This window comes from Falco biarmicus, chromosome 7 (genome assembly GCF_023638135.1).
Source record: "Falco biarmicus isolate bFalBia1 chromosome 7, bFalBia1.pri, whole genome shotgun sequence".
Lineage (NCBI taxonomy): Eukaryota > Metazoa > Chordata > Aves > Falconiformes > Falconidae > Falco > Falco biarmicus.
In genome coordinates, this window is record NC_079294.1 from 11,674,517 (window position 1) to 11,694,124 (window position 19,608).

Sequence of the window (19,608 nt, forward strand, 5' to 3'; positions counted from 1 at the left end):
CCGGTTAGGACTTGGCTCTGTTTACTGCAGAGTCAGACAAAACACAGGGGACTCAAAACCAGCATCAGGCTCTAAGTACTGCAAACATAAGTGATCCCTAGCTGTTGCCATACAGGATTCTCCAAATACATCTGTTTTGCTGCTTTCGTGACATTTGATTAAAGTCTCGCTATCCTGACTATTAATTAAAGCACTTGGAGGTGAGGCCCAAATTTCACTTCCCCTCCCAAGTTTGCCAGCTCCATCCTCCTCCTCCTCTTCCAAATATGTTTTGCTATAAATTACTGGCACCGTTTCTGTTGATAGTCAACATAATCAAACATTTGTAAGCATGCTGTCTCTTCAATCTGTTCAGTTGATGCACTTTACCTGATCTTTCATTAAAGTAATCAAAACACTTGCTGTGCCGCGTCTAATGAATGTTGCATGTATGATTAAGTACTTTCATTCATATTGCAAGTTTGATTTAATGTAATCTGCCTTTCAGACAGCCATTAGCCTAGCTCCTGCGTGAATTCGATTAATTGGCTGAATTCTTCCAGATGTCCATTAAGTATTACAGGAATTTCTATGTAAAAACAGCAGGGACCATCTAGCGGAGAAGCAAACAATGATATGTTATATTGCTGCCATGACTTACAAAAAGCTGGATTCATTTTCATTAATAAAACATCTGTACTCCTGCACAGCTGTGCATCAAGATGCATTTATTTTATATGTTTATTTCTCTTATGACTATAAATAGACAGTTAAACAGAAGCACAGTATGTTCAGTTGGAAGATACACAAGCAGAACTGTATCAGAAATGAAAATAGCAATAAAGAATAGCGGAGTTGGGATTTAAAATAAGCACTGGGTGTTGTAGCGAACAAGGCAGTGACTCCTATGGCTGTGTGGTATTTCTTAGTGTAAAGGCACTTTTCTTTAGACCATTATGAATCTGCAAAACAGTCGGCTCTCGGGCTGAAATGTCCTGTGCCCAGTTCATGTTTACAAGGCTCATCGCACCTTTAAGTGGGAGCGAAAATGCAGTTCAGCATTTTTAAATGGCATAGGGTAAAGTGAAAAATTGCCATTAAAATAAAAAAGCCTGATAAAGTTTTCCTTAATTCTCAAAATGGGGGTTTTCTCCCCCTCCCCACCCCCCCTCCAAGCTGTACTTCAGGAACGAGTAATTTTTTTTCCTAAAAAGCAAAGCCCCAGAGCCTGCTGTGCCCAGCCCCTGAGGGGATGGCGGTGTTTCGGGGGATGGGGCAGATGCCTCCACACAGGGGTGTAGCTCCCCTAACTTTCCACTGACCTTCTTAGATCTAAGAGCACCTTTCAAAGGACCGTGCAAGATGCCAGGGCCTCCTCACCCCTTTCATCCCCCCTCCCCTCCCAGTACCCTGTATCCTGGGAGATGGGAACATCCATGGGAATGAGCCCATGGGGCGAACTGGAGAAGCTTGGCAGGAGTTTGACACTGACCCCGTGGCCCTGAACTCAGCTCAGCTTCATTTTCCTGAAGATGCTGTACGTTCCCTCGGAGTCGGGGAGCTGTAGGGCTAGGTCTATAGCACTAGGTCTATAGCACTGGGCTCTGCTGAGGCAGAGTCAGAGGAGGGGAGCAGAGCTGCAGCACTGCAGCAACAATGCAGCTCTTCCCAGTGATGCTCGGCCAGGCGGCTCCGGCTCCCCAGGGCACCACTCACTCAGGGAAGAACCAAATCTTGCTCTTCCCTCTCCTCCCCGGCTCTGTCTTTCCCAACTGCTGCTCAACCTTAGAATTGTGTTTAGTCCTTGACGTACCACTCCCCTGCTGGGGAAGTCACTGCCGCTTTCCACCATGTCAGGATTTTACCCACTGCCCCATCCAAATTAGCAGGACCGGGTACAAGCCAGTTCATTTTCAAAGGCTGTTTAGTAGATGTCAACTTACAGGAGACAGCTGAAAAAACATTGTTCATCAAAACTTGAGCTGTACAACAAAAGGAATTGAGATTTTCTAAACTGTAACTCCTGATTTCTTCCAACAGAGTCACAACGCTGGTTAACAGCTTGCTTGTTTATGTACACGTTCTCCTTTGGTTTCACTTCTTTCTCTCTTTCCTGCTTTCATTGCTTTGTTCTCTGTTATCCCCCTACAGCAAACATACCCGCAGAAATCCTGTGTTATTATGTTATATAATAGATTAATCATACATTATCGATATCAATTGTTACATGATATTATTATCTACATTCTCTGTATTCTGCTATGAATAACACTTGAAGAAAAATTTTCTACCATAGTTGTGCTGCGAGACCTTGCTCCAGTACCCAAATAACCTTATAAAAGTACGTCCCTATCACACCATTGCAATGTCCTCGTGCCAGTGACAGGGGAAAGCAGGACACAGGCGGTTGATGACTACCCCGATCCCTGCTGCAGAGGGTTTCTCAGCAGGGAGGGCAGCAGGCTGACTGGAGCACGGGAGCGTATGCAGGACGAGCAGTAGGTGAGACAGGCTTTCCTCGGCGCACCGCAAGCAGCCTCGGCAGCAGCATCGGGAGAAACGCTTCACCCCTTTGAAACGAATTGGCGATCTGGCTGTCCATGCAACAAAAGCAGTTCCTAGTTTTTCACACAGAAGAAAATGGTGTAAATACCATGTATAGGTGGCTGATCTAAACGTGAAATGCAGCGAAGCAAACCGAGCCCTTGCTAGTTTCCAGTGCTGTTTGTTTTTCAAGGCAAACGTGGAAAAGTCACATCTTCTTTTGAAGCCCAAGAGACTGAAAAATTAAATCAGGGGGCTTTGTTATTGATGTTTTTCTAATATAAATGTTTTGAAATCCCTGCCTTTCATGTGTCTCTTCTTACAAATAAGCAGAAATGTGTGATGAATCATCTTCTCTTTTAATTCCTTTAATAGATTCTTATCTCACCCACTACCGTCTAAACAATTTTTGTTTCTGTAACAATCCCTTCCTCAGTGGTAAATATTGCTCTCAGACAACATCTTTTTTGGAGGTTCATTATGTTCGTTCTGTGGCTGAGACTCATTATACTCAGTTATTTATTTAAAAGAACAAAATGACAGCAAATGCCTGCATTTATCATGTCTCCCTTTACACATTTATAAAATATATTTCAGCAAGAAGGCCCAGCCGCTCTCACGGTTTTGAAAAAAAAAAAACCAGCCATCCTTCCTTCCTAGCCATCACTCCCGAGAAAGGAATACTTAAAGGCGATGGTGGAGTCTAACCTCGCTGGCTAAATGAGGCTCCACTGACGCTAATGGGAGATTTGGCAAAGACAGGAAAATAACTGATGAACTATTTGATTTTTTTTCAATTACAAAATAAAGAACTTTGGGAATGCTTATGAAGAAAGAAGCAAATGAAAAGGCCACTGCAATGTATGGTGAAATGATCTATGTGGAACCAGCCCAAGAAATAATGTGGATACCTAAGGACAGGCTTGAACCTTCCCAAACTACCAAAGTGTCATCCATCTCACTGAAGAGGTTGCCATAAAAGTTCACCATTTTTCCGCAAGAAAAAATCCTCAGCCCTTTAAACCAACATTTCACTAAGCCAACATTCACAGGGTGGCTTCTGTTCATATTATTCCCATCTCCTAAACCAAACCCCCAGTCCTACAGCAACACCCGCTTCTGTTCGCACCCGACTGCATCTGGCCCTCAAAGGAGAGGTGCTAGCTGGCCCACAGGCGTAGCAAAAGGTTATTGAGATACCTGTATAGATTATAATCAGTGTAATTAGAACAACGGAGAGGAGCTTGGCCTCAGAGAGCTATAAAATGCATTTTTAACTAGGCCATTGATATAATACAGACAAGATGAAAAACAAGAGAGGAGGGCAAAGGTTCGGCTGTGTGGCCATTCTGGGAATGGACTGAAAAACAAGAACAAAGCTATTCAGAGCAGGCTGTTGAAGAAAAAAAAAAAATCTAAACCGAGCCTAGAAGATAGGAAGTAGAAATACGACACGGTAGCTTACAAAGCAGAGGTCAAAAAGACATTGGTAATTAATGATGAAAAGATAAAGAACCAAGCACTTAATTTCAAAGAAGTAGTCGGGGAAGGCATAATGGTGCTGTGAGCAGGAAAAAAGATTTTGCAGAAGTAAATGAAAATGAGTAAGATCTCAATAGGGGGAAAATGGATAATTGAAAAAGTAGAAGAACTGTAAATTGCTGTAGAAATTCACCTGGAACATAAATCAGTTATTTAGGACTGAGGGTGAAATACGATTTTGAATGGATCCATTTTTTCAAAGGGACCTCCAGGCACACACTGCCAATTTTGCTCTGATATTTTTACACATGCAGGTTTTGTGCCTGGAAAATACAGGTGAAAATGTCTTCTGTGTTTGGAAGTTTAAAGACTACTTTCTGAAATGCAGACCAATGGATTGTACTTCTTTTTCATCAAGTGATGCCTACTGGAACAAAAGGGATAGGAAGCACAAGCCCAGAAAAATGGAGAATAGCAGATATTTTGAAACAGCAGGTCCAACCCTGTTAGCATCTTCCCTTGGTTTCTTTTTTGTTTTCTGAGCTTCATCCTCAGATAAGCAAAACTAGATCATGCAGAGTGTAAAACAGCAGTGGACAGCCTAGACCCGTACAGCCTCAGTTATTCTCCAGAGTTTTAACAAAAGGAGTATATCTGAAAGAAAAAATATATTTAAAAGGCAGGGCAAAGGTATGGCTTTCCCACAGTCACTGGTGCAGGAGATTGTCCCACCACCTCCACCAGCAAAAGATGAGGAAGAGTGAATAATTTATATTACAGAATTGTTTCCGTGTATTTCCCAGTTAAGACCCTTTTACTTCTCTTCAAGAACTTTATGAGAAGACTCTTACAAAACCCCATGGCCGTGTTAAGTGGTATCTTAAGCAGGTCACATTTTTCAGAATAGTCAAATCTCACCTGCCCCTCTCTTAGCTGAGTCCCCTGATGCTGAAAAGCAGATCCCCGGTACACACGGTGGCAGACCCCTGCACAGAGGCACACAGGGCAGTGGAAAATTTATCTGCTCTTTGGAAGAAGCTGCCACACCGGAGGTTTGATGTATTATGTAGTAATGCACAAGCTCTTCCACCAGACAGTGACTGCTCCAGCCCTATCAGAAGGATTAATAACGGCATCACCCCAGTACTGCAGAGCCAGCTCAGATGCTGTAATTCCCAGGGGCTGGACCCGCAACAGTGAACTTTTACATGAAGAAGTAATCCGAAGTGCTGTGGACTATAAAATAGAGCAAGGCTCTTCTGGGAGAAGATCAGTGACAGATCCACTTGGTACAGACATGGGTCTCGGGCAATGAAGGAGGACATACGTGGTAGCTGCTCTGGGTAAAGCTGACCTGGTTTAGCAGAAAAAGACAGCCATCTCTCAAATACTGTTTTTCAGTAGCACATCCAGGTGTGGATCTAGGAAAAGAGAGTCCACAATGTTCTGCATTTCAGCAGAACCTGGTAAGAGTATATTTTCTGCCACCTCCAGAAACCAAGCAAAAGAAATCCTAACAGCTATAGGTGTTGAGTGAAGGCAGAAAGCCCTTAAACACTGTAAATCACCCTGGGTGCATCCCCTTCTGGATGCTGAACCATAATCCCTGAGCTCCCAGTGCTCGCGGAGACTTAATCCCTTTCAACAACGGGATGAGCTGGCAGCTGTATCCTTTCAGGATTTACATAACACCCCAGTGCACATGTCTTTCAGGAGGATAAGAGCTGCTCACTACATCCTGAATTCACATTTTTTCAGCCATTCAGTTTGTATCTACATCTCTCTCTTCAGTGGGAAAACCTGAGTTGAAAGGTTGCCCTCAGCCCAGCAGGTTGCGAGCTTCACAGCCAGCTCAGCTCAGCAGAAATCACTTCTGTACACTGTGTCCTGGACGCACCCCCTGCCCCAGCACACACCCCATCTCCTGGTGGCCACCTCCCTGCGACCCTGCCAAACACACCTGGCCTTTGTGTCCTTTAAAGGTACCACAGCAGGAATGTGCGAGAGGCTGCTTGAGCTGGAGGCAGTTGCACGGGGAAGGGCAGCAGCTAACTGGTGTCTCTTGTGGCAAGCGAGCCAGGGATGCAATATTATTTAACCTTGCCTCGTCCTTTATTGGCCTTTTTATGTGCAGTTCTTCTGTTGTACCCTTACCTCAAGTGTGATCTCCACCGCAGAGCTCCACAGTTGTGCTCCATTGATGCAGAGCTACAATAAGCCGTGTTTCAGTTGTGTCTGTATGGATACTCCATCCACTGGAATGAAGCCTGCTTTGAAACAAAACTGTTTTCTGGTGAAGTTTAGTTCCTCTGAAAGGGGGAAGCAAGCCTGACATCAGCTTTCCTCACTTTAATTACTGTAAGTGTTTTCTTCATGCCAGCAATCTCCCATGGAAGCAACAATCAATTCTCAGGACAAGGACAGGCGAACGGCTAACTCATCTGAACTGAAAAGGGAAAAGAGCTACAAAACAGAGAAAAAAACCCTACAATGAAAATTAGCCCAACCTTTGGTTGTCAGTTGATATCCTTGCATCTTCCTTTCCCCATCAGCTGTGTTTCCTTGCTCTTCTCCTACAAGCCCAACAGCTGCTTCATCTGCAAACGGGCAGGTTCACAGAGCTCCCTTGGCTCTTCTTCAGCAGTGCAAGGCATTTGTCTCTAGCTGCAAAGACTTTCTTTTATTTTGCCAGGGACACATTCCAGCATTAACTGTGGGGTTTTCAACACAAGTTTTAATGTCATGACACTTGCAAATCGACAGCAGCAACACTGGAAAGTCCATACACACGGGGATCGTCCCCCAGACCCCTGTTTAGGAAGGCAGGGCTGTAGCAAGAAAGTGAGGAAGAAACTTGAAAATGTAACAACATGCAAAGCAGACTGGGCATTATTAAAGTCTGTCCCAAAAATTCAATTATCTTGCTGTGTCTGTTTGTTTTTACAGTTTGCATTATAAACCTATTCCTTATATTGCAACATGTAAAAACTTGTAAGAATTACAGATATCAAAAAGCAGCTTGTTCTCTTTCGCTGCCTGCTTCAGTTACTGTTCAAGCAATTAGCTCTACTCTGCTGAAAATACAAATTTGGCACTTGCATGCTAAATACCTGATGCTACAATGATCAAAGTTCCCTAGATCTGCTACCAGAGGCATTGCATTAAACCGACTCAACCAGCAGAGGAAGAGTGCAGGTACACCGTCAGCAGCTAGACCCAGACACTTACTGATTTTATGCAAACCTGGTAAATGGGGCAAGGTCAAAATCAGCGTTATTGTAATCCTACAGGAAAACACAAAATGTCCTCATCTCATTTAGCTGCTGCTTAGTTGAACCACTGTCTGTGCTTGGGGACATGCCTAGGCTAGAAAAGTGGTATTTATTTTCCATCCCTTGTTCAGTCACAGGTTTCACCGCAGCATCCTACAAATGCCTGGAGTAGTGAAACCACACACAGCCAGGTATCTGCTGCCGGACAACACTTCTGAGTAGGCAAGACCAGAGAAAGTCGAAAGGCCCAGCACCTCCAAGCCCTTCTCCTGACCACAGAGGGGATAAAGGCTCAGCTGGTTGGACAATAAGTGCATCCCAACCCCATTCCACCTTCACCTCACCGCTGGGAGCCAATGTACCCAAGGGAGTGTCCTCCCAGTGCTTTGCCTCAGCAGTTCCAATACCTGCCCAGGTCTTTGCTCAAGGACTTTGGTGCACTTAAAATTGAGGGAAGATCCTCCACAGACATTTTTGTAGAGGAAAACCAAGCAGAGCATTAGCTCGCTCAAGATAACCAGAGTGGGATGCCGAGCCAGACCAGAGGTTTATTCAGTGCCAGACCAGCAGAGCACCTGTGGGGTGCGTGCATCACTTACAGTAATTAAAGTGAGGAAAGCTGATGTCAGGCTTGCTCCTCCCTTTCAGAGGAACTAAACTTCACCAGAAAACATGCTGCAGCCTGTGCATGGTACCCAAGGTGGGCATTGCTGGCCTCCACCCCAGCCCCCTGCCTCTTCAGGACGAGCCACCCATGGAGCAGAGAGTGAGATAAAAAGGGAAAAAATGAATGAATATTCATATTTCAGCTTCAGGAGGGCTGGGGGTGTATTTAGATCACTCAAAAATACCATGGGCTAAAACATGCTTAGAGTAGGTACACGCTAGGGCACAGCCGGGGTGACACACGCAGAGAAACCCAGAGCTCAGGACAGAAACACAGCCAGTAAATGACAACAAAGGTGAATATGCAATGGGTCTGTTTATCATTTCAAAATACTGTCATAGAAAAAGAAACACAAAAGAAGAAGCGTTATTTGTCCCCCTCATCCCCCCACCTCCCCCCAAAAGGGAAACGTTGGCTGTCAATTGGTATCTTTCAGATTTAGATTTATTCGGAGGGGTGGTCAGCAAACCAAAACACAAACAAATACAGATTTTCATCTGGCTGGAAATCTGGTTTTATGTCCCATAATACTCTCCCTCAACCCTGAAGTAAAAATATTTCTGGTAAAATAAGAGCTGCTGGGATTGCTAGGGAGAATTTTGTGGCAGGTGAATTCCTGCTAATAGCCCCTTCCACACAGTGTTATGGAAAGAGGTGAAAAACCACTGCTATAAGCACTATGGCCATTTAATCCTTAACATGGGAATGTATTTCTGCTCTTTTTCCCTCCCTAGATTCATTTTATGTTCCCATCAGAAGGTTAATTGTGTTAACAGGAGTTACGGCCACAGGGGAAAGATGTGATTGAATGCTGAGTGCAGTTTTAGCTGATAACCTCCGAGTGAGTGAAAGGGCACAAAAAGGGGCTGATCTCCTCTAAAGGGGTTGTCAGTCATTCAGGAAAAAATGCAGCTGTGGGAGAAACAGCCTTATCTCCCAGGACACGACGAAGAGAAGCTATCAAAATAATCTTGAAGCTACACTCATCCTAGGTTCTGTGACTGTGCCTGTGGCTCTGACAGCGGAGCTAAATGCGAATGACTGGCTTTTTTGTGTGCATGAACAAGCAGAGCCTGACTCGATGCACATTCTTGAAGACCAATTAGATTGCATGAAAATGTGTAATTAACAACAATAGGCCCCAAATAATTATACCTTTAAAAAGCTGGCATGAAATCTTGACATCTTTTAGCCTGATGGCACAACTCCTGCTTGCTGAGCTAGGGACACGATTGCATGCCAAGGTTTTAAGGGTAAGAGTAGCAGTGAAATCTTTCCCGTAGATTTAAACTTAATCAAAAATGCCTATAGTGGGTCTGCGTGAAAAACAAGGACTTCCCTCTCCATTGACCATTTTGGCCTGTGTCTGAACTCATCCTGCAAAATTACATAGGATTTATGGTAAGTAGCTTGGAGAAGAATGGGTGGGGTTGTTTAAAGATTAAATATTGCCGTAAGCTGCAGCTGATGAGAGTGGGTGTTTGTGGCAATGTCTGCACCCACAGAGACAGGACAAAGGACTGAGGTACGTTTCTGTGCTAGCATATGAGCAGTGGAGTTTGCATCTGGTTGGTCTCAAAGTTTCACTGCAAACTCCAGAAGCAGAAAGCCTTCTCCTCCCTCGCACTCCAGGACTACCTTAGAAATGTCTTGGGAGCACTCCAGAAATGGTTTTAGGTGCTGTTACCGGCTGCATGGCAGTTACCCTTCTCTACCTTGTCAATCGAAGGGATTCTAAACCTCCAGGAACCAGCAGACCCTTCCTGTTCAGACTCTGGTTCTGCTGCCTTTACCATGAAGATCCATTTCTCATACGCAAAGCTAAAAATACAGATACTTGTCTAGTTACTGCCATAATATAACGTTGCTTCTTGCAAGAGGAAAAACAAGTAAATGGATAAACAAATGTTTAGACTTCTGCTTTAAAACACCCAGATATAAACCTGGCTATCTTTTCCCCCAAAGCTTCTAAGTGCAAAAAAGTTCTGCAATATTAACATCAACAGTACAACTTGAACAAAACAACTAAAATGCTTATTGACTTGGTAGCAGGGAAAGCCAGTTTGAAATATTTGATCCTAACACCAGCTAAGCAAGTATGTGTAAAGTGTAAAGCCTGCACTTGTTGATTTCTGAGATAAAAATCAATAAAACTGTCCATAACCTATAACTCTTTGGTTTACCTCTCCATAGAGATCAAAAGAGAGTAATTAGATTTCTGCCTGACTAGCAGGGGTAGAAAACTGTTTCATTTTGGATCAAAACCTTCCCAGTGGATTACACCTTCTGTCCACTGCCTATCAACACTTAACAATTGCTTCTGTATTTGACTTTGACAGAACTACCAGAATGTTACTATCTAATTTTCAGTGTAGTTGATACAGGGTTTTGAAGCTTTATTCTAGTGTCAGATTTTAAAATTAATTCTTCCCAATTTGTATTTTACATTTTTACTCTGCTTAGTGTTTTCTAACAGCCAGCCTTCCTAATGTAATAAATGATTAAAAAACAAAACAGCAATACCCATCCGACCTCTAATTTACAACAAGCAAAAAAACCCCTTAATCTATTATTGATGATCCAGCCTTTGGATTCAGATATCACTCTAAACAAGCAGTTGTCTGCCTTGGATTGTCTTTGCATTTCATATTCAAATGAGGTTGACACTGTTGCATATATTTTCATCTGATGACATTTTAATATCACCAGATGCTATAGCCTAGGAGATAACTGCTTCAAATACAGCCTCCTTCCCCCTCTAAGCACAGTGATATTAAGGGACAGGCAGAAAGCAGGTCATGTTTTAAATAAACAGTTTTATAACACTCGCTACTATCACTGTATTCTCACATTTTAACAGTCTTTCTATAATAATGGCTTTCTAAAGAGAAATGTCACTCTGCATTTTGATCTTCCTTAGCTCAGCAGCTTTTTGAGCAGGCTGAGAGCATGAAATATCAAATAACAAATAGTGCTCGCAACAACTTCACATGCTAGATAGAGATTAATCTATCGGAAAATATGTCACAGCTTAAGTTCAAGTTCCGTGTAATGAGCTGTGTTGATGGACAGACACAATAAATTTATGTCCTGATGCAGAGGACTTTGTCAGATGAAGTCCAGATCACAGACAGCCACCCGCAGCCTCCCAGCACCTCCTGGTCTACTCAGAGAGAGCATTTGGGGGCATTTTGATTACTCATTTCCTTACAAACCTTCCCATTCTCAGAGCTCTGAGCATTTTAAAAATAAAACCTAACCTCATCATAAAAGAACTAGAACTTGCAGTATTTGAACCTGGCCACAACGTATATCTGTGCAAAAGTACTACGTAAGATTTGAGCTTACCTAGGTGTATGCATTTAGATTGAAACTCCCTGTGAGCTGGAACATTTTTTTCTCTATCTGGGACAGGATAAAGCACCCTAACCTCTAAAAAGGGATGTGTGGCTATCTGTTCTTGTTTTGGTTCCCTGTGGTTCCCCTGTCCTTGCACAACGCCTGCCTGCAGACAGATGTGTGCAGGCTCCGAAGGCTTTATTATCTCTGTGCCACTACAGCCCAACAACAAGAAAAGCCTCAAATGATGGCAGAAGGCTGGAGTTACGGAGGGTGTGTTCTGCCCCTCTTCTCCCATTGACCACTACAGGGACACCTATGAAAACTTCTCCGTAAACAGGCTGGTTAAGTAGTCCTCCCAGGCTGCAGGCCCTCTCCTTCCTCTACCAAGGGAATTGAGGAGGGTGGTGGAGGCAACCAGATCACCTAGGATACTCCGCAATTCTCCAAGGCTGTCGTACCCTGACCCTAGAGGTGCCCCAAGACCTTCCAGTTTTGGAGGATGAAATCCTCCCTTGCTTGATCACAGCAGTCCAGAAGAAGAGCAAGTGTCCCATCGGGGTTCATCAGACCAGAGCACAAGGTGGAGACCCCCAAGTTTCAGACCACAAATCTACATTGCATGACAGCCTGGCATTGTGCTGCACAAGCTCGTGTGGCAAAGCAAGACAGACATCTTCCTCCCTCTGAAAGACAAGCAAGCTAGAAACCAGAGATGTGCCGACATGGATATACTGCTACACTGCAGCTCACTCACACGGCCCCAGCTCAGGCAGGGGTTTTGGCACTGCACGCTCTGATGTGGGATTAATAGATCCAGCATCTCTACTTAGGGAGCTCTTTCCACTGGGAAAGTTTTTGGGTGTTTCCATGGGGACAGTTTGGCTGTGTTCTTTCTGCCATGCCTGAAATGGGGACAAATGTCAGTGCTCACCCCCAAAGGCAGAAAAAGGGCTACCCTCTGTGCTTGGTGATAATTGTGCTCAGCATGCCCACAAGTAACATCACCAAGCAGCAGGGAAATGCTCGATTTTTGTAAATTCATATATAAGATGCTACAATTCTCCCCACTTCCCCACGTGCTTTGTCCCTGCCCAGACTCACATCTGCTCTCCAAATCCCGACAACATTTTCACTGCGGAGCCCGGCCACCACGTCAGCTGCTGTACATGCCCAGGTGCTGGTTTCATACACCTGAACAGTGGACTCTGGTGGCTTCAAACAGGGATGTGATTATGAAATGTGGCAGTAAATACTGTAAACTCAAATACACACTATTGGAAGCCTTTTTATTAACCTCATGACTATCAGCTCTTTTCCCTACACTATTCTCCATTTTAAATCAGAGTCAATTCTGTCTGTGCGTTTATTCTTCCTCTAGTGAAACATCTTTTTATCCAGTCTTTATCCTTCATCAGTTTCCATTAAATCCTGCTCACATGCATTAGCATTAAAACAGAGACAGCAGAGATTTTTTTTGTGTTATAGCCACTGAAGAGTTATATAGGTAGAAACAACTTTACGCTCAGGTCCACAGCACAATTTCCATGTGGCAAAGCTGGTTTAAGATAGTCCCACCCTTCTTTAATGCAACTTACTGGTTCCACCCATTGGATTGATCAAACTACTTACAGAAATGTGCCCTAAATTGCACCAGTAAAAAACTGGCATAAGTCCTCCAAAAAAATCCTATTTTTAGAGAGTTGCTGCACTACCTTAAATAGTTGTATTGCCCCAGAACATCTCAGGTGGTTAAACTGAATGAGGAACTCCACAGCTACGTTCACCACTCAACAAATCATTACATGAAACAAACCCACATTTTATGCAATGTGGGTGTGCCAGAGAGATCCATTCCTCCGCTGCACTCAGAATCAAGTCTTGATTCTGACCATTTGGAGGACATTGAATAGACAGCCAGGGGTGGGGGAAAGGCAAAGCACTTGTCCTCATGCCTAGTTTTAAACAGCAGTTTGCATGCTTTCCTGAGCTGGGACTAGTGACTTAATTGTGAAATTATTTTGTATTTTGTCCTATGGGAGGGACAATCACATTGTTAGGTAACCTTAGCACCTAAGGAGGACAGTTAGATTATAAGTGGCACCATCTTAGCACGAACCCATTGTTCACCTGACATCACTGGAAAGGCATTTGGGTACTTCATGTTCCCTCCATTGATTCCCATGTTCTGGTCTCCGTCACTGCCCCCCGTTCGTCCCCTGCCTCGTTCTTCTTTCTGCTCTGGGAAGGACGAAGCTTTCTGTCTTTATTAAAGTCACACCAGTCAAGAAGTACTCCCTTGACATGTAACAGGCTGAAACTTAACAGACTTTGAAGAGTTAGCAACTGCACCTTGTTCTACGGCGTGCCATGCTCTCCAGTCTCCCTTTCAACGGTGGGTGATTATGTGATAGATCCATACAGTTCCCTTTTCCATAGGCACCCTGGGTTGTACGGCTGGCTGCCTCAGCCTCACAGGCATAGGAATTGCACGCAAGCTGTTTCCAGGCAAGCAGTGTTCTTAGACCTTTCTCTATAGATGCCAATTAGAAGATTAGCGTCTTTTCTCTCCCTCTCTTTGCTATTAAATAGTCACACAAAACCCAAGCTGACAAATTGCTCTCTCTATGGTGTGGGACAAAGACAGACAATAGATCAACATCATTTACTATACTCAAATCCTATTAATCACAGATTAATGAGAACATGTCTGGGGGGGAGAAATTACCAGAATGTGGGCATATTGGCTTGTTACTCATGTAACATCTGCTGTAGCTTTACCTTTAGTGTCATGTCATCTTTTATCACATTGAAATAATGTTTGCTCCAGAAACATAATTAAGATAATGGGTCCTTCCTTTAACAATTACTGAGGTACGGTACGATTATATTTCTTGGCCATTAGGTTTTAAAAAAATCTCTCTTAACTACTTTCTGAATGTTTCTATTAGTCATTATGTGAGTAACGAAGATGTATTTGTAGGCATTAATAGAAATTTATTGTCTTTTTACTATTAATTATAATTTTTTCAATACTTCTCTGACAAATTACATGTGCAGAAGTAAAACTAGAAGTTTAGCTTTTAGTTTTTTAGCTTAAAGAACTCTTTCTCCATTGGGAGTACCTATTACTAATTTTTCATCAATTAATATTACAACAGTATCGGAGCACGATGTTTGTTTTGCTAAACGTGCACTTTTCTGTCTCCTTAAAATAATTCTATAGCTGAATTGCTTATCAATTTTATTCCCTCGTTTTCTTTTCTGCCAGTGCTGTCAGTAAGGAATATTGCTCAGGTCAGCAGCCTAGCACATATATTGTCTCAGTGCATTTAACAGCCTACCCTGGCTCGAATCTCCTTTTTTAATTAATTCCTCCGTTTGCCTTTAAGACCTGAAATCTAAAGTTCTGGGTTTAAGTAATTAGTATTCTTCACGAGGCCTCCTAATGCCGTTATCCTCAATATAAGGGAAGCTGCTCCACGGATAAATAGCAAAGCAATTACAGCTATAATTAGCCGACAAATAAAGAGGGACTGCAGTCTATACGCGGGACCGTGTATTTTAAAAAATTAATTGGCCCTTGCTCTTCACGTCCCGGGTACTTACTGGTCTCTGCTGGAGAGCGGCAGGATTAGCGCGGGGCCAGGCCGGGATTAGCCGCCACCGCGGCGCTGCCGTTACGGGGCGTTTCAGCACCGCGGGGCGGGACAGCTCCCACGGGCGCCGCCCGGGCTGCCCCCGCCCCGCCCCGCCGCGCCCCCCGCCGTGTCCCCGGCCCCGCCGCTCCCCCGGTCCCCAGGCCGGCCCCGCCGCGCTTTCCCCCGGTTCCCCCCGCCTCCCCAGGCGCGGGTCCCCCCGCCCTTGCTCCCCCCCCCACCCCGTTAATCAGCAGGCTGGAGAGCGGGGCAGACCCCCGCCCCGCCACGTGTCTTATCCCTGCCCCGAAGCGCCTCAGTGCCCTTTAAACCTGGTTGTCACTCCCAGCGCGCGCAGGGGGACCTCGCCCGCCCCCCGGGCCGGTACCCGCCGCCGCCCCTCCCTGCGGGTCCAACATCTCCCGGAGCGCCGAGAACGGTGCACAGCGGCCATCGCAGGGAAACACACGAGTGGACAATGTTAAGGCTCCTACATCTTAATTTCCAACCTTCCTTAGGACTTCCATGCCCCAGCTCTGCATTACAAGTGCCTCTGCTTGCTTGGGATTCGGAGACCGGCACCCTCTTCCCCAGGTAGGCATGTTAGCTATCTGTTTGGAAAACCGAAGGAGGGATTATGTGTTTCTGTAATGTGTTACACCATGTTTTACACCCTCATACGACAGTTCAGCACATTCACCCGAGACACTGGAAACCAGACTCAATGCTTTTACCTGTCCAGGGAGAGCCCACCCTTCCCTGCCCTAAGAGTGTCCCTCACCATCTGATGACAGAGTCCGCTGTATTGGGGCACTCTCCACTCCTGTAGAAATGAGGTCCCTGTTCTCAGAATATTCAAATACTCATGAAGAAGGCGGGAAGAAGGAGATCAACTTTGTTACTTGGTGGCTAAGACAACCAGAGGAAAATTTAGCCACCTGTTCCAGCCCCTGCTCCAAGAATGGTTCATATTTTTCCATCTAACAGTTATTCCATGAAGCACCTTAAAGCAGGGCTGCCTACAGGAATATTTCGGCCAGACCACAAGAAGTGTAGCACACAATCCCATATTTCCTACCTATCTCTGAGGAAACAAGTTCAGCACAGTGGCATGGTTCTGCCTGAGATGATGGCATGCAGAGATGGAGATGGTGCACTGCATCTTCTTCACCATGCCTCAGTGAGATTCATGGCTTTCAGTAAATTGGATACAAATCGGTAAAAAAAAGTTAACTGGAAGCATGTACAGACAGATCTGAATCCTCCCAGAGGGTCTGCTGCTATCTCACCTACACCCGCTTGGCTGATCTATTCATTCAACTACCAGCTGTGAGAGCAGTGATAAGGCTGCCAGAGCTTTTTGTATCTGGCAAAAGGGAAGAAACCAAAAAGTGATTCCACTGGTATTAAATGTGAAACCTGGCTTGAGGATTTCAGCGCACTCAGAGTATGTGGTGGCCTGAAGCCACAGGCTCTGATTATGTGAAAGCTTAGCCATGCATTACTATGCCCTGGCAAGACTGAGGTTCTTCAAGGTATGGCCAGAAAGAAATCTTCAGGTATGTTGTGGACATTGAAGTCCCACAAAGGCACCTTCAAAGTAGGGAGACTTTGGGTACCAGCTGCACAAAGTGGTCTTGAGGATTAGATTTGGACTTAGGTGCCTCATTTCTGCCTAAATTCTGCATCCTTCTGTGGCTTTGGTCTGTAAAATGGGGATATATAGCCTTTCCAAGTGACTGTGAGGATAAAAGTATTCATGGTTTGGAGGTAATGGTGCTAAAATTCTGGTAATGGGGGAGCCAGAGATAGCTGACAGCTGCTTACTCACACTGTGCTTCCTTTCTCAATAACTAATAGCATGTCTAGGCTTTGATGTTGATGGGTAGGCAGAAGAGTGGTCTTGATTAAAAGCATTAATTTACCTCTCTCAGATAACAGATTCATATACACGGGTCTAAATCAGGAGTAACTCCATCAAAATAAACAGCTCTCGGGTAAAACAGGTGTAAAAGAGAAGAGAACCAGACCCTGCATCTAGCAGATCTATGACAAGGTAAATAGGCAAACAAAAGGAAAGTGAATTATTGTTATTATACGTGCACGTTACATTCAGTACCATTAAAATGTAATGCTACAAAGAAAATACCTTTCAAGCTTGCAAAATATATGCAATATGGGCTGACAAGGAGTCATCAGAGCCTGTGACTGTTTCCTTTGTGTATGTTGCCTTCATTGCAGCGTGGATGTAAATCAGGAGTACTATCATCGGCAGAAAACTGGCAGGATAAGAAAAAAACCAGCACAGGTCTGTTAGCTCTAAGGAAATTAACCAAGACCCATTGACTCAAGAAAACCTTTAGAAAATTTGAATTACATCTTAAATGAACATTTAATTTCATAATTTGTCACCTTAGATAATAATGTTAAGAGATCTATGGAGGTACAAACCATTGCGTTAATTACAGTAAAAGCCATCAAATTAAATTCAATTTCTGGAATCAATAGCATTTCTCCAAGTACCATCCCTAATGATGGCCATACCTTTCATTTGGAGTTTTATTAATGCATATGTTATATCTGTCACCTTCTTCAGTTGCGAGCAAACTCACTGTATGTTAATTCACACCTGATAACAATCGTTTTTCTTGTACTTACCTTCTAAACCTGATGATAGGATGTGTCAACACCTATAGGGTTTTTTGTTTTGTTTGGGTAGTTTGTGCAATTTTTTTTCTTTTTATTTTAACTTTGCTGCTAACTGACAGTTTCCAATTATTTTAATTATAAGAATGGACAATAAAAACAAAAAACCAAAAATAAAACTTCACTCTCTTTGCTGCAGTTCCACGGTAACTTCTAGACATGTTGGGAAGTAACAAAATCTGAGCAGAGAATCTTTTAGAAGTTTTTGTTTTAGAGATTGCTCTTCTCACTTCGAGGGGAAGTTCTCCCATGCTTCCACAGAGATAAACGATACCAATCGTTATTTACACACACTTCCACCCTCCTAGTAATCTGCTTACATTGAGTTTAGACCTAAATCTCTAGAAAATTCCCTATCACACCAGCCCTCCTGTTTATCCCATGTTTTCATGCTGCGTATCACAGTCAAAGCATCACCTCCCTCAATAGACACTCTCATGACAAACCTCCAGAACACGCAGAAGGTTGCTGTGAGTGCATAACACCTCATGCTAATTTCCAGCACATTTCATCTCAGCAGTCTTGCCTCCCTCTACCCACCACATCATCAATGACTTTTCCAAAGCAACATAATCTTAATTACATTTTAACTTCATCACAGAGGGAAGCAATATCTTCATTAACTGTTGGGAGGCAATTTTCAGGTCGAGTTGCAGGTGTGTTTTTTCATGGTAACTTTTTTATCCAGGCAAGGCACAACTACAGCAACGTATTAGAAAAGCGCACTATTTTGCTCAGCTCTCAGTCATCCTTTAATAGATTATGAAACTGGCTAGGGTTTTGTTGTTTGTTTTTCTTTTTTTTTTTTAATAAAAAAGCACCTTTCATGTCACAATAACCGACTCTAGGATCATATGGTCAGGATGTTCCTCCTCACATCACCAAATGTTAAGATCCTTAAAAAAAATAGGTGTGTAACTTAAATCAATTGGTTAAACACCTTCCATGCTCAATGGAAGACAGACATCTTCGGAGACAACTCACCATAGCCTAACCCAGACCTTCCAGACAGCCTGTTTGGTCTCTCTGTGGCCCAGCTGGGATCACAGGCAACTCAGTCTAGGCGTGATGAACCCACCTTTAATCTCTGTGGGTTTTCCCACATAATGGCTGTTCCAAAGGAAACTCCCCTTATTTTTACTGCAGACCAAGAAGCCTGTACAGGCATGAGCAACATTTGGTGTCCATAGCCCACCCCTGACCCTAACCTCACCCCAAAGTCCAGCAATGCCACCACTGAGGGAAGGCTCCCCAAGCAGAAGAGATGGAGAGGGGGAAAGCTGACAACCACGACCCTGAAATATAAAAATATTACATTTGAGGTGGGAAGGCAACTATTAAGGTACGTGGAAGTGTTACCAGACACAAACAGGGAACTTGAAAGATGAGACATGACAGGAACACAGAACCTTTGTCGGCTTATGAAAATCTGGGGGCTAAGGGAGCAGAATCCACCTTCAGGTGCCAAAGGCTGCCAGGACATCTGCCCAGCAGGCTGGGGAGGTCCTGCACAGAGGGGCCATCATCGCTTCACCTTGCAGCATCAGGCAATGCAAACAGTGCTTGTCTGTCAGGGGACAGGTTGTCTGTATCAGTTGCTGTCTGCTCAGAGTTATCAGGCTAGCAACATGACGAGCTACCTGTATACACATACCTGATCACAATGCAAGAATGTTTATACCAACACATACCATTTTTCAAGAACGCCCTTTGCATGTACTTGCATGTAAAGCATTAGACAACGTTCTGGCTATCAGTACTGTTGCCATCAAAGCACTCGCTCTTATTTTTTATATTAAAGTACATAACTGTAAATGACTACCTGGACACTGCATAAACAAAGATACATCTTTCAAAGTATGTACTTACATATACTGTGAGTTAATCCTGTTTCCTGTGAAAAAGAAATTTAGAACTGGGCTGTGAAGTAGAAATTTTGCTAGATAATAAGTGGAGCTGGCAGCCACGCACAGCTTTAGTT

The 19,608-nt window shown here is 43.9% G+C and overlaps 1 long non-coding RNA gene across 1 annotated transcript; it reads right to left on the reverse strand.

The window, feature by feature from the left end:
* Positions 1-794: 794 nt before the first annotated feature.
* On the reverse strand, positions 795-17,194 carry LOC130153226 (uncharacterized). Its single transcript, XR_008823278.1, has 3 exons — positions 17,071-17,194; positions 6,160-6,451; positions 795-2,597 (listed from the first exon to the last, which is right to left on the reverse strand). It is a non-coding gene; the product is annotated as an uncharacterized LOC130153226 (long non-coding RNA).
* Positions 17,195-19,608: the final 2,414 nt, after the last annotated feature.